Consider the following 14,560-nt stretch of genomic DNA (forward strand, 5'->3'; position numbering starts at 1 on the left):
CTGAGCAGAGCTATGTTCAGAACATTAGCAGTTATTACCACAGGCACAGACTGGCCAGAGTCATTAATACCACAGAAACCCACATCTCTCCTGCTTTTGTTCCAGATATGGTTCTAATACACTTCCTGTCGGGTTGTAGGTACAAAAACGTAAGTGGAGACCATCGTCTTACCAGTGACTACTGACATACAAGTGTGTTTAATATACTACAGGTATTAGTGTGCTCAAGACCAGTGCTGTCACAGAGGTTCAGCCCTGCCCCAATGTCACTGCCCATCAGTGTGCTCCTCAGACACTGAATTTGCCTCCACGGCAACCGCTGAGGTGTCTTCCTAGAAGGAGCTGTAATTGGCTCCAGTCTGTTCTCCAGTTGTGCAATCTGTACAGTTTAATTCCCGAACGCAGTTTAGGTGGAGCACATGCATTAAACACGTTAGGACTTCCACGTCACAGGAGTTGTCAGCATTGCCGTAAGGCTCAGGAGTCGCTTAGTTACGTGGGATGTCCTCCCGGCTCTGACCTGGAGCCACGTGGAGTTAGTCCTGCAAATCACCACTCAGTGTCACAGTTGTGAAGTGAGGCTCCACACCTGCGACCTCACCTGTGCTCTAGGCCCTGGACTGTGGTGACTTTCCCGTGACCCGTCTCTTACCATGTGGGCACCCTTAAGTCTCTCAGCACACGTGGATGACATGCTGATGGTCTCCTGGAAACATCAATCTATCAAGCTCTTTAAAACACACCCAGCTGGCACTTACATCTTTAACAGACTATCTCACAATGTGTGTCCTTTTCAGTTCCTACTTTTGTACCTAAGCAAACAAACCTATCTATAGAACTGACTGTCTTCTCACGACCCACAAGTGGAATGAATGTTAATGTGAAAGAATTTAGAATCCACAAGGTCCTGAAAGTACAGAGGAGTTTCATGAGTTGACACAAAATGTTGATTGCACAGTATTCAGAGTATGGGCCTGCTGCTTATACCCTTGAAGAAAAGTGAACATGATAATGGCATAAAAGCCTCTGGGTAGAGTCTATGCATCTGTTCAGTCTTCAGTGAAGAACGGGGTTTGTTTAAGCACCATGCAAGTCTGACTGACTTGATTAACCTTTCAGTGAGTGTTTTTTTTCAAAAGCTGCCAAGAAATACTCCTTAAAAACTCCAAGACCTGCACAGCTGCTAAACACTGACTTGGAGGATCAGAGGAAATTACATATGAAGATTTAAGAAAAAAAATGATAAAGTAAATCAATTTGTTAGGTTGATTAGGTTATAAAATAAGAAAGGAAGTCTTTCAGTCCTGTTGTTTGGTCTGACTCAAGAATTAGTAGAAGTATAATGTAGACCACATATGTAATTTAAAAATTTCTAGTAGCCACAATAAAAATGCTCTTAGATTTTAGTTTCTATAGTTTAATATACCTGAAGTGTTATTTAATTTGCAAGTAATATTTAAAATTTTTTTTAAAATACTTTAGATTTCACAGCACTTACAGTTCAAAAAGTAGGCTTACATACCCAAGTTATTTTACGTGTAGGGTTTATTTTTTTTTAAAGTTAACGTTAATGATGATTGACAGTTGAGCCCATCTTTCACACCAGGCATATGTCCAGTGCATGGTGAGCTGGTGTGGCTGGTCTCCACTGTTTCACTTTGCAAACAGGTGGGAGAAACAGGGATGCCACTGAAAATGGCACACTTGGTATCTGAACAAGCCCAGGATCATATCATACCTTTGTGTAGACAAGTAGGAAACTTTGAATCCAGATGGTAGAACAGAAGGAAATGGAAATCACCTCCTCACACAAATACATCTACACATCTCACAATACCTCCTAGTGGGAAAGCTCAGGCACCAAGGAGCACAAGAAAGTTCTCCACGTAACACCGTAGGATGAAAGGGGGGATAAAAAGGGAAGAAGGACAGGCCCGGCACCCTGGGAAGAAGCTCTGATAGACAGGTTCTGCTCCCCTTGAAAGGCCCTCTCCCAAGCGGAGACCAGCCGGGATGGAGAGGGGGTCTTCAGAGACTTGGAGGAGCATGGAGCAGGCAGAGCAGAGAGCCCAGGAGAGAGGCTCTGTGCTACCTGCACACAATCTCCAGCCTGAGATGCGTGCCTGCTGATTCCTGCAGGACTGACCCAGGGAGAGGACTGCAGTTGGCTGCATGAAGAGCCTGAAGGGCTGGAATGTGGTATGGCCGCAACTGGGGTGGCATGGAAGATGCCCCAGCTGTCGTAGAAGCAAAGCACAGATGTTAAGGGGTGTGTGGAGAGCAGGGCAGGGCCCCCATCAACCTCTTCCTCACTCACCCAGCACAGCACTGGCTCCACGAGCTCTGGGAGCATGCTGGCACCAGCAGGGCCCTCACCCACGGAGGCAGAGCTGAAATCATCCTCCCCATCGCTGTGCCATGGACCAATCTCTACCACTGCCTCTAGCTCTGTCCACTTGGTGCCTGCAGGACACACGAGCAGACAGCGGGGGCTCCCCGGCTGGGACAGGTTGGGCCCGGGCAGCTGTGGGCTTTGTGGGTGTACACGGGGGCCGGGCCAGGCCTGAGCTGCTCCCCGCTTCCATGGCAGGTCCAGGTGCACAACTACTGATTTCAGAGGATCTGCACTGGTGACTTTGTGAGCACAGCACCTGACAGCCACCAAGGCTGCCTGCCTGCACCCCCACAAAGGATGGGGTCCCAAGCAGACCTACACCAAGACAGAGGGTCATAAAAATGTCAGAAGTGAAAGAGATATCTAAAGGAAGTAAGAGGAAAACAAAGGATTCATTACAAGAGAACCCCCACAAGGCTGCCAGCAGATTCCTCTCCAAAATCATTGCAAGTTAGAAGGGAGTGGCAAGATAAATTCAAAGCCCTTAAAGGGAAAACCCCACAGCCTAGGATTCTCTACCGAGGAGGACTATCATTTAGAAGAAAAGGAGAGGAAATTTCTCAGACATGATGCCACAAGATGAACCCCCAGGCCGGAAAGGTATCCAATAAGCCACTGGGGAAGAATAGAGGGCAATTACTAATAACTCTAGAAAAATGAAGACTGGGCCAAAGGGAAAATGACGCTCCGTTGATGATGTGTCTGGCAGGAAAGTAAAGCCCAATGCTGTAGAGGACAATAATGCATAGGACTCTGAATCAAGGAAAATTGGAAGTGGTAAAGCAGGAGATGACAACATTGAACATTGACATCTTAGGAATCAGTGAACTAAAATGGACTGGAATGGGTGAAATTTAATTCAGATGACCGTTATATCTACTACTGTGGGCAAGAATCCCTTAGAAGAAGTGGAGTAGACCCCATAGTCAACAGAAGAGTCTGAAATGAAGTACTTGGGTGCAATTTCAAAAGTGACAGATGATCTCTGTTTATTTCCAAGGCAAGCCATTCAGTATCACAGTAATCCCAGTCTATGCCCCAACCACTAATCCTGAAGAAGCTGAAGTTGAACGGTTCTATGAAGACCTACAAGACCTTCTAGAATTAACTCCCAAAAAGATGTCATTTTCATCTTAGGGGATTGGAATGCAAAAGTAGGAAGTCAAGAGATAACCTGGAGTAACAGGTAAGTTTGGCCTTGGAGTACAGAATGAAGCAGGGCAAAGGCTAGCAGAGTTTTGCAAAGAGAATGCACCTGTCATAGCAAACACGCTCTTCCAACAACACAAGAGATGGCTTTACATGGACATCACCATATGGTAAATATGAAAATCATATTGATTATATTCTTTGCAGCTGAAGATGGAGAACCTCCATACAGCTAGCAAAAACAACGGTGGCTCATTTCATGAACTCCTTATTGCAAAATTCAGACTTCAGTTGAAGAAAGTAGGGAAAAATGACTAGACCGTTCAAGTATGACCTAAATCAAATCCCTTACGATTATACAGTGGATGTGACAAGTAGATTGGAGGTATTCAATCTGATAGACAGTGCCTGAAGAACTGTTGACAGAGGTTTATGGCATTGTCCAGGAGGTGTTGATCAAAGTGATCCCCAAGGAAAAGGAACATAAAAAGGTAAAATGGTTGTCTGAAGAGGCCTCACAAATAGCTGAGAAAAGAGAAATGAAAGGCAAAGGAGAAAAGGAAAGATATACCCATCTGAATGCAGAGTTCCAAAGAATAGCAAGGAGAGATATGAAAACCTTCCTCAGTGAACAATGCAAAGAAATATAGGAAAACACTATAATAGGACAGACTAGAGATCTCTTCAAGAAAGTTAGAGATACCAAGGGAACATTTCATGCAAAGATGGGCACAGTAAAGGACAGAAACGGTATTGACCTAATAGAAACAGATGATATTAAGAAGAGGTGGCAAGAACACACAGAAGAACTATACAAAAAAAGATCTTCATGACCCAGATAACCACGATGATGTGATCACTCACTTAGAGTCAGACATCCTGGAATGGGAAGTCAAGTGGGACTTAGGAAGCATCACTATGAACAAAGCTAGTGGAAGTGATGGAATTCCAGTTGAGCTATTTCCAATCTTAAAAGATGATGTGAAAGTGCTGCACTCAGTATGCCAACAATTTTTGAAAACTTAGCAGTGGCCGCAGGACTGGAAAAGGTCAGTTTTCATTCCAATCCCAAAGAAAGGCAATGCCAAAGAATGCTCAAATGACCACACAATTGGACTCATTTCACAAGCTAGTAAAGTAATGCTCAAAATTCTCCAAGCCAGGCTTCAACAGTGCATGAACTGTGAAATTCCAGGTGTTCAGGCTGGATTTAGAAAAGGCAGAGGAACCAGAGATCAAATTGCCAACATCCACTGGATCATAGATAAAGCAAGAGAGTTACAGAAAAAAACGTCTCCTTCTGCTTTATTGACTGTGCCAAAGCCTTTGACTGTGTGGATCACAACAAACTGTGGAAAATTCTTAAAGAGATGGGAATAGCAGACTACATTACCTGCCTCCTGAGAAATCTGTATGCAGGTCTAGAAGCAATAGTTAGAACCGAACACGGAACAACGGACTGGTTCCAAATTGGGAAAGGAGTAAACCAAAACTGTATATCCTCACCCAGTTTATTTAACTTATATGCAGAGTACTTCATTCAAAATGCCGCGCTGGATGAAGCACAAGCTAGAATCAAGATAGCCGGGAGACATATCAATAACTTCGGATATGCAGATGACACCATTTTTGTGGCAGAAAGTAAAAAGGAACTAAAGAACCTCTCTTTTGATGAAAGTGACAGAGGAGAGTGAAAAGCACTTTCATCAAGAGAGAGGTTCTTTAGTTCCTTTTTACTTTCTGCCATAAAAATGGTGTCATCTGCATATCCGAAGTTATTGATATGTCTCCCGGCTATCTTGATTCTAGCTTGTGCTTCATCCAGCACAGCATTTTGAATGAGAACATAGGCAAAACACTCTCTGACATAAATCACAACAGGATCCTCTATGACCCATCTACCAGAATATTGGAAATAAAAGCAAAAATAAACAAATGGGACATAATTAAACTTAAAGGCTTTTGCACAACAAAGAAAACTATAAGCAAGGTGAAAAGACAGCCCTCAGAATGGGAGAAAATAATAGCAAACGAAGAAACAGACAAAGGATTAATCTCAAAAATATACAAGCAACTCCTGCAGCTCAATTCCAGAAAAATAAATGACCCAATCAAAAAATGGGCCAAAGATCTAAACAGACATTTCTCCAAAGAAGACATACAGATGGCTAACAAACACATGAAAAGATGCTCAACATCACTCATTATCAGAGAAATGCAAATCAAAACCTCAATGAGGTACCATTACATGCCAGTCAGAATGGCTGCTATCCAAAAGTCTACAAGCAATAAATGCTGGAGAGGGTGTGGAGAAAAGGGAACCCTCTCACAATGTTGGTGGGAATGCAAACTAGTACAACCATTATGGAGAACAGTGTGGAGATTCCTTAAAAAAAAACTGGAAATAGAAATGCCATATGACCCAGCAATCCCACTCCTGGGCATACACACCAAGGAAACCAGATCTGAAAGAGACACGTGTACCCCAATGTTCATCGCAGCACTGTTTACAATAGCCAAGACATGGAAGCAACCTAGATGCCCATCAGCAGATGAATGGATAAGAAAGCTGTGGTACATATACACAATGGAATATTACTCAGCCATTAAAAAGAATACATTTGAATCAGTTCTAATGAGATGATAAAACTCTGTATAACAGAGTGAAGTAAGCCAGAAAGATAAATACCAATACATAATACTAACGCATATATATGAAATTTAGAAAGATGGTAACAATAACCCTATATGTAAGACAGAAAAAGAGACACAGATGTATAGAACAGACTTTTGGACTCTATGGGAGAAGGCGAGGGTGGGATGATCTGAGAGAACAGCTTCGAAACATGTATATTATCAAGTGTGAAACAGATCTCCAGTCCAGGTTGGATGCATGAGACAAGTGCTCGGGGCTGGTGCACTGGGATGACCCAGAGGGATGGGATGGGGAGGGAGGTGGGAGGGGGATTCAGGATGGGGAACACATGTAAATCCATGGCTGATTCATGTCAATGTATGGCAAAAAACACTACAATATTGTAAAGTAATTAGCCTCCAACTAATAAAAATAGATGAAAAAAATGCCCCACAGTGAGAATCACAGGTGTCTAGACAGAGAAAACAAAAAAAAATGGGGGGCGTGTGGTACATGGAAAATTCTTGAGGAGGTAAAAGTTGAAACCACCCTTAAATGAGTCAAGACGCAAGAATTGGAACCAGACATGGAACAATTAATCAGTTCATAACTGGGAAACGAGAGTGACAAACCTGTTCATAACTCTGCTTATGTGAAACATATGCAGAGTATACTATCAAAATACCAGATGAATGAATCACAAGATGTCATCAAGGTTGTTGGGAGAAACATCAATATCTGAGGTTTCAGATATACAGATGGTAAGACAGAAAAAAAAAAGAAAGTGAAGAGGAAATAAAGCGCATCTTGATGAGGGTGAATGAGAAGAGTGAAAAATCTTGCTGAAAACTCAACAATCATAAAAACAAAGACCAGGGCATCTGGTCCCATCACTACTCAGCAAATCGAAGGGGTAAACATATGGAAATAACAACAAGCTTAATTTTCTCTGGCTCTAAAATCACTAAGAATGGTGACTGTGGTCATCAAATTAAATGTCACTTGCTTCTTGATGTAAAATCTAAGAGAAACCTAGACATTGCATTAACAAGAAGACACATCACCTTACTAAATTTTCATTAAATAAGAAAAGTCAATTATGATAATAGTAGAGGCTATGGGACGTTGTTGAATAATGTGTATAGCTTTTGATTGGTTATTACATCTCTTTATTGCTAATTCAGTAAGTACTTAAAATACATCATTTGGCAGGCACTAAGTCTTAAAGATCCCCTGGAGAAGGAAATGGCAACCCACTCCAGTATACTCGCCTGGAAAATCCCATGGACAGAAGAGCATGGTGGGCTACAGTCGATGGGGTCAGAAAGAGTCGGACATGACTGAGCGACTGTGCTTTCTTTCTTTCAAGTCTTAGCTGATGTGCAAGATACATAAGGAAACTTGGGTAGACACGAAACATATAGAAGAATTTGATATCTGTGGTTAACCTGGTAGGTAGGCAAACAGGTTCTTTCCAATCCCAAGTGAGAGTTTAGGAAAAGTTGTGAAATGTGGCTAAGCATGACTGAAAATATTTTGCTTGATTGTAGCTCTAGATGTTCAGCAAAACAGATAGATAAGCTACTAAGGGAAACAGATGCCATGTCTTCCATGAACTGGTTAACCATGCTGAGTTGCTGCTTTTGCCACAAAGATTCAAGTCTGTCTTTCTGGAACAGGAAAGCAACATCAAAATATACATTAGGAAAAATAGGGTGGTGTCTTGGTGGGATGAAATAAAGGTATGATACAAGGAGAGCAAAGCAAAAATGACCCTTTATAAAACCACTTGTAAAATACCTATCATTTGCTGACTGTGGTGCAATCTTTGACTATGTCATGTTATTGTTGGTATTCCAGTGATGGTATGATGGTGATCATGGTTACTGAGTAGGCTACATCTATATTTTCAAGTATGAAACAAATTTTTATTTAATGAAGACAACCTACTGTCTAACCTCTTAGCTTTCTTTCTGATAACTAACATAATATAATAAAACTGAGAAAGCACTAAACTACATATTCTTCATTTGCTTTTTCTAAGTTTGATTTGTATCTGTTCCTTCTCCCATACTATCTTAACTTAGACACCCAGTCAATTCAGCCTGGATGATTTCAAAAGTCACTTTATTTACATTTCTCTTTTCACTTTGTTCTCATTTTCTATTTTTTCAAATAATTCGTTAGGTGTAATTTACATAGGATGCATATTGAGTGTTTCCTTGAACAGAAGAATTTATATTAAAGCACAGTAAAATAGCCAGGTACTGAAATAAAGACTCATTTTACTCTTAATTATTTCAAAATAGAAATTGACACTATGAAAATGAACATGTAACTTTATTCTTCAAATAAGAGAATTGTAGGAATTTGTTGTTATCTCCCAACAATAATTCTAATCTTCATTATCGTGCATAATCTGACACCTATTTGGTAGCTCAGTTTTATTAGGATGATTTTCAAATAATGAAGATGGTTGATGAGTTGACCTTGAAAGAGAGGCAGCAGATATTATCAGGGATCTTTGGCACTGGGAAACATGAATTGCCTGCGTGTTGTAGTTTAGGAAAAGGACCGTCATGGGCTGACATGCTGCTGCTGCTGCTGCTAAGTCGCTTCAGTGGTGTCTGACTCTGTGCGACCCCATAGACGGCAGCCCACCAGGCTCCCCCGTCCCTGGGATTCTCCAGGCAAGAACACTGGAGTGGGCTGCCATTTCCTTCTCCAATGCAGGAAAGTGAAAAGTGAAAGTGAAGTCGCTCAGTCGTGTCCGACTCTTCGCGACCCCATGGACTGCAGCCCACCAGGCTCCTCTGCCCATGGGATTTTCCAGGCAAGAGTACTGGAGTGGGTTGCCATTGCCTTCTCCATGGGCTGACATATTACCGTACAAACCTGGAAAGGTAGAAGTCTCTACCCTCAGTCCAAAGTAACTGTTCTGTAATGGAGATAAGATGTGGTACTGAGAAATAGAAGCAGACATAGCTGCAAAATTCTCATTCAGGCCATTTGATTTAGTGGAGCTGCTATGTGAAATCCCATGAAAAATGCTCAACCTAGAGTGTGGGATGGGGAGGGAGATGGGAGGGAGTTTCAAAAGGGAGGAAATACATGTATATCTATGGCTGATTCATTATGAGGTCTGACAGAATACAGCAAAATCCTGTAAAGCAATTACCCTTCAATTAAAAACGACAGCAGCACCAGGTTGATGTATCACAATATGCTTCTGCGGTCTAACTGATATTGATGATGGAGAAGAGAAAACATTTTGAGTTGGAGCACTTGTATCAGCAACTGTCTGGATGGTAGCAGGCTTTCATAGGAATGGCATACTTAAACTTGGGCAGGCAGAAAATACATTCTCCCCTCTAGTTTCAGGATGAAAGTCAGAGTTATGATCATCCACATTACCCCTTGCTTAACATGCTTCTTACAATCTAGGACTAATGAAGATACTGTAGAGAAATTTTTATTCTCAACTCTTCTTTTCATTCTTACCAAATTTGGGGATAACCTCATACAAAATTTGGATTATGATAGAGCTGCAGCTGAAACCAAAGGAGAAAATTGTTTAGTAACTTTTTAAACCCAGGTAAATCAGAAAAACAAAGCTAAACTATAAAAATTGATTCCTTTAATCATACAAAGTTAATAGCATCAAATAATCCCCCTCCATTCGTAGTTTTAAAAACTTACATAATAGTAGAAATTATGCTTCTCAAGTAAAGTATGCTATAAATCTACAGTAAATACCACTTTAAATGGCTTCAGGACTTGTATCTTGTTCCAACTTTTTTGTTTTTGTTTTTTGTCAAAATATAATTTACAGCATCTTTATTAAACTGGCCAAACAATTTGCACTCCCAAGAGAGTAAATGAACTATTTGGGCAACCTAAGATTTGTTAATAACTTTCTGGCTGAATAATTTAGGTCCTGTTGCTGAAAGGCTATGCCATAATCTGGCTCATCTTCTGCTATTCTTTCTGTAACAAGAGATGGGTTTCATACATCTGATGAGACCTTGAGCCCATAAAATTGCAACTGTCAGGTGCTTAAAGACATTGTTGTAAGAAAGCAGCTGCTATTCTTACATTGGATAAAATTTTTAAAATTCAAGTTCCAGTAACATAGGAACATATCTGAATAATATTCCCAGTGGTCAACTAGTTGCTTTTGGGATAAGAGCTACCCCACCCAAAAAAATATATTTCGCTTTAATGGGTAAAACAGATGCAGAGTGCACAGTGCATAGGCCATAATCAGGCTATTCTGGATAGCCTAACTTTGCAATTAAATGATGTATAAATCAGAAGCTCTTCTCCATATCTCAGTAGGTAAAATTTCCCTTCATCACTAACTTTTTGTTCTAAATATTACAATAGAAAGCATTGATGAACCAAACTTCTGTCCCTTCATGCCATGGTGGTTCAGCTGCCTGCCCCCTCTCCATATCACATCTTCTTGGTATTGTCATCCTTTGTATTTGCCTAGTTTCCATATTAGGGAAAAACCAGCTAGATACCTTGAACAGGCTCAAGACATTATGTTAATGTGGAGATATTTTATAGGCTGGGTATTTTATCAACACGTCACCCAGTTGTCACAGAACCATAGGGCATATGCTTCCAGCAGGAAAATTAAAGCTATCAGTATTACATAAAATGAGCAGCCAGACTCTTAGAAAACACTTAGAGAATAATTTCTTACTCTAAACACTGAGGGAAAACAAAGTTACAAGAAAACAATAATTGCCACTGTTTAGAGGGAAACATTTGCTAAGCAATACATTTGAATACTCAGTATTACAAAACGCAAGATAATGGCATCTGTTCCCACCAGTTCAAGGCAAATAGAAGGGGAACATGCAGAAAGAATGACAGATTTCATTTTTTGTGGCTCTAAATTCATTGCAGATGGTGAAGGCAGCCTTAAAATTACAAGATGATTGCTTCCTGGCAGAGAACCTATGACAAATTTAGAAAGTGTTTTAAAAAACGAAGACATGACTTGGCCAATAGAGGCCTATAAGAGTCACATCTTTGGTCTTTCCAGTAGACATGTACAGATGTGAGAACACCAAAGAATTGATGATTTTGAACTGCTCTGCTGGGGAGGACTTGTGAGAGTCCCTTGGACTGCAGGAATATCAAACCAGTGAATTCTAAAGGAAATCAACACTGAAGATTCATTGAAAGGACTGATGCTGAAAATAAAGCTCCAAAACTTTGTCCATCTGAGGCAAAGAGCTGACTCATTAGAAAAGACCATGATCTTTAGGAAATGTTGAAAGCAGGAGGAGCAGTGAGTGAGAGAGGTTGAAAAGTTTGGATAGCATCAGCGATTCTAAGGATATGATCTCAGGGAGAATATGGGAGACAGTGAGGTTCAGAGAGGCCTGATGTCCTACAGTCCAAGCGGGCACAAAGAGTCAAACATGGCTTAGTGGCTGAAGAGCAACAACATTTCAGTTAATAAAATGGGTCTTGTAGGTTGATGGTTGGTCTCAAGATGTCAGAGGAATAGGAGGTAAAGACTACTCTCTCCCCCACAAATTCATCTAAGGATCGACTGCACATGGAAGAACTTCCAGAAAATAAATAGTGAACACTGTTGACTGGCCCTAGATACCCAGAAAGTCAAACAATTCTCTTCAAAAGGAGGTAGGACAAAATAAAAGAGACATAAAGAGAGATAAAGTGTTTAGGGGCTGAGACCCGTCTTGAAGAGGAAGACTGCAGACAATAGTAAACCCTCTCAGATCAGTGACAGTGGAGAACTCTCGGGTCACACAGAGCAACATAACCAGAGGAAAGAAAAACAAAAACACATGTCCCTAACTGCAATTACCAGCAGAGAAGAAGCTCAGATGCTCCTGTCCACCATCATTGAGGTGGGCCTGGGAGGGTTTCCTGGGCTGTATCATCTGCCCTATGGTAAGGATCCCAGCTTTAATGCCCTGAGAACAATCTGACAGAGCTAAGGTTATGTAGCAACCTAAACTATGGGAACACCAAAGACAAAAATGCAAAAAAAGGACCTTTCTTGAGAGAAGTCTCTAAGGTCACATAGTGAAAACTGGCACACTCACAGAACAAAAGATTGCACATTACCAAATATCAAAGGTGTGCAAGCTAGCTGCCATTTATGGCCCTTTCCTCCATGAAGGCAGAGAGGAATGTTTGCATCAGCCAGAGGTAGAAGGCAAGAAGCTGCTGTTATATCAGCCCCAGAGATGACATCTCCCACCAAGCTCTGAGCAGGCTGCCAGTTGTTAATCATGTCTTTCTGGGTTCTTGCACAGTTCACATAGGCCAGGAGGGTCAAAGCCTGAGTTCAGTGCCCCTCTGGAGACACACGGCACTTTTGCAAATTGCCCTTCTAGCAAAGACAACAAACCGAGTGGCTGGGACCTGCCAGGTACATAAGATCCACGGCCTATCTGGGACAGTGTCTTGCCTGCCACCCAGTCACCTGAGCAGCTTGGACCTAGGAAGGGACCAAAGCGCACAGCCGATTGTGGTCAGTGCCCTTGTAGAACACCCAAGACCCTGAGTGGTTTAGACTTGGGAAGTACATGAAACACAGGGCCCATTTTGGACAGTGCCCTCACAGATCAGCCAGGAACCTGAGCGGGGTAGACCAAGAAAATACATGTCACCTAAGTCAGTGGCAAGCCCACTGTGGTCCATCCACCTCAAGCACCCCCACATATCCCAGTGGTATTGGTTTTCAGTGTTCCCCCCCTCACCACTGCACCACTGAGCAAGTGAGGTCAAATAAGGGCCTGCTGTCCCCTCGTGTTATGGTGCAAACTAGTCAGGTGTAAACTAGTCATGGAAGAGAATTGCAAACTGAGGAATTAAAAATAAGCAAAGAAGTGTGAACTGGCCCAGAAGGGACAGGTGCAACAAATTGAAACTCTGAAGTTAATGCAGAAACTGCAATTCAGGGACAACAATAGCCTTTGATAACAAATAGAAGCAGGAAAAAGAGACTATCTGACATGATCTGACACCACTAAGCTCACAGCAACTCTAGAGAAATTGCTAGATTATTCTTTATTATTTTCATGTTTTTTAAAAACATTTTAAACATTTTTCTTCCTTATCATTCCATTTAGTTTCATTGCTATATACTACATTATAAGTTTGAGAATCATTTTGGCTTCTATCTTTTTTCCAGTAATTATAGTAGTTTAAATTCTATTCTAGGTTCTTAATCTTTGCTTTTTGAAACTTTTTTTTTATATTGATCTCTTTTTATTTATTTATTTTTCTTTTTTTTTTAAATTAGTTGGAGGCTAATTACTTCACAACATTTCAGTGGGTTTTGTCATACATTGATATGAATCAGCCATAGAGTTACACATATTCCCCATCCCGATCCCCCCTCCCACCTCCCTCTCCACCCGATTCCTCTGGGTCTTCCCAGTGCACCAGGCCCGAAACTTTTTTATCAATGTTTTTACCTTTAGGAATTCTATCTTTAGGAACTATTTTCACTTATGGATTTAATTCCTGAGTTAACTGTGCCCTCCCTTTTGACTCTCCCTTTACTCCTCCTAGAAACCTCTGTCTCTCCCCTCACTTTTCTTTGCTCTGTATAACTCTGTGAATCCCTTTGGCTATTTCTGGCTGTGGAGAATTGCTTCTCCACTAACCTTGGGTTTTGTCTTCTATTCTGTGGGTGCAGAATTCTTGATGCTACTGTCAGGGGCCATGAGGTCAATTCCAGATCTTTAGATCATTGTTGAACTCCTGACATCAGTGAACATTAAAAGAGAAACACATCCAAAAGTTTCCATGCCTAAATGGAAATCAAGCCCCTACCTGAAGCCAGCAATTTCAGTGCAAGGCAACCCACACCTATTCTCCAGCAAAACAGGAACTCAAAAATGAATATTAAAAAGGCGCTGCCCAAAGCCATACCAAACCCACAGACACCACAAAGTGCATTACAGGACAATTCATTGCACTTCATAGAGAAGTGATCCAGCTCCACCCAACAGAGCACAAGCACAAGATACCCCAAGAATTAAACCTTGACAGCTTACCGGTCCAGTGCCACACACAAAGATCAGGTTCCACAGCTGATGGATCCATAACCCTCCAGCCTACAGAAAGCAGACCCAGACCACAGCAATCTAAACAAAATGAAAAGGGAGAGAAATATGCATCTGGTGAAGGTACATGAAAAAAACAATCCACCAAAACAAACAATAGAAGAGGAGGTGGAAAGTCTTCCTGAAAAAGAATTCAGAATAATGATAGTAAAGATGATCAAAATCTTGAAAGCTAAGTGGAGTTGCCAATAAATACACTGGAGGCCCAGACTGAGAAGAAATAAACACGTTTACCATGGATCTAGAAGAAATAAA

Source organism: Cervus elaphus, chromosome X (genome assembly GCF_910594005.1).
Source record: "Cervus elaphus chromosome X, mCerEla1.1, whole genome shotgun sequence".
NCBI classification, from domain to species: domain Eukaryota; kingdom Metazoa; phylum Chordata; class Mammalia; order Artiodactyla; family Cervidae; genus Cervus; species Cervus elaphus.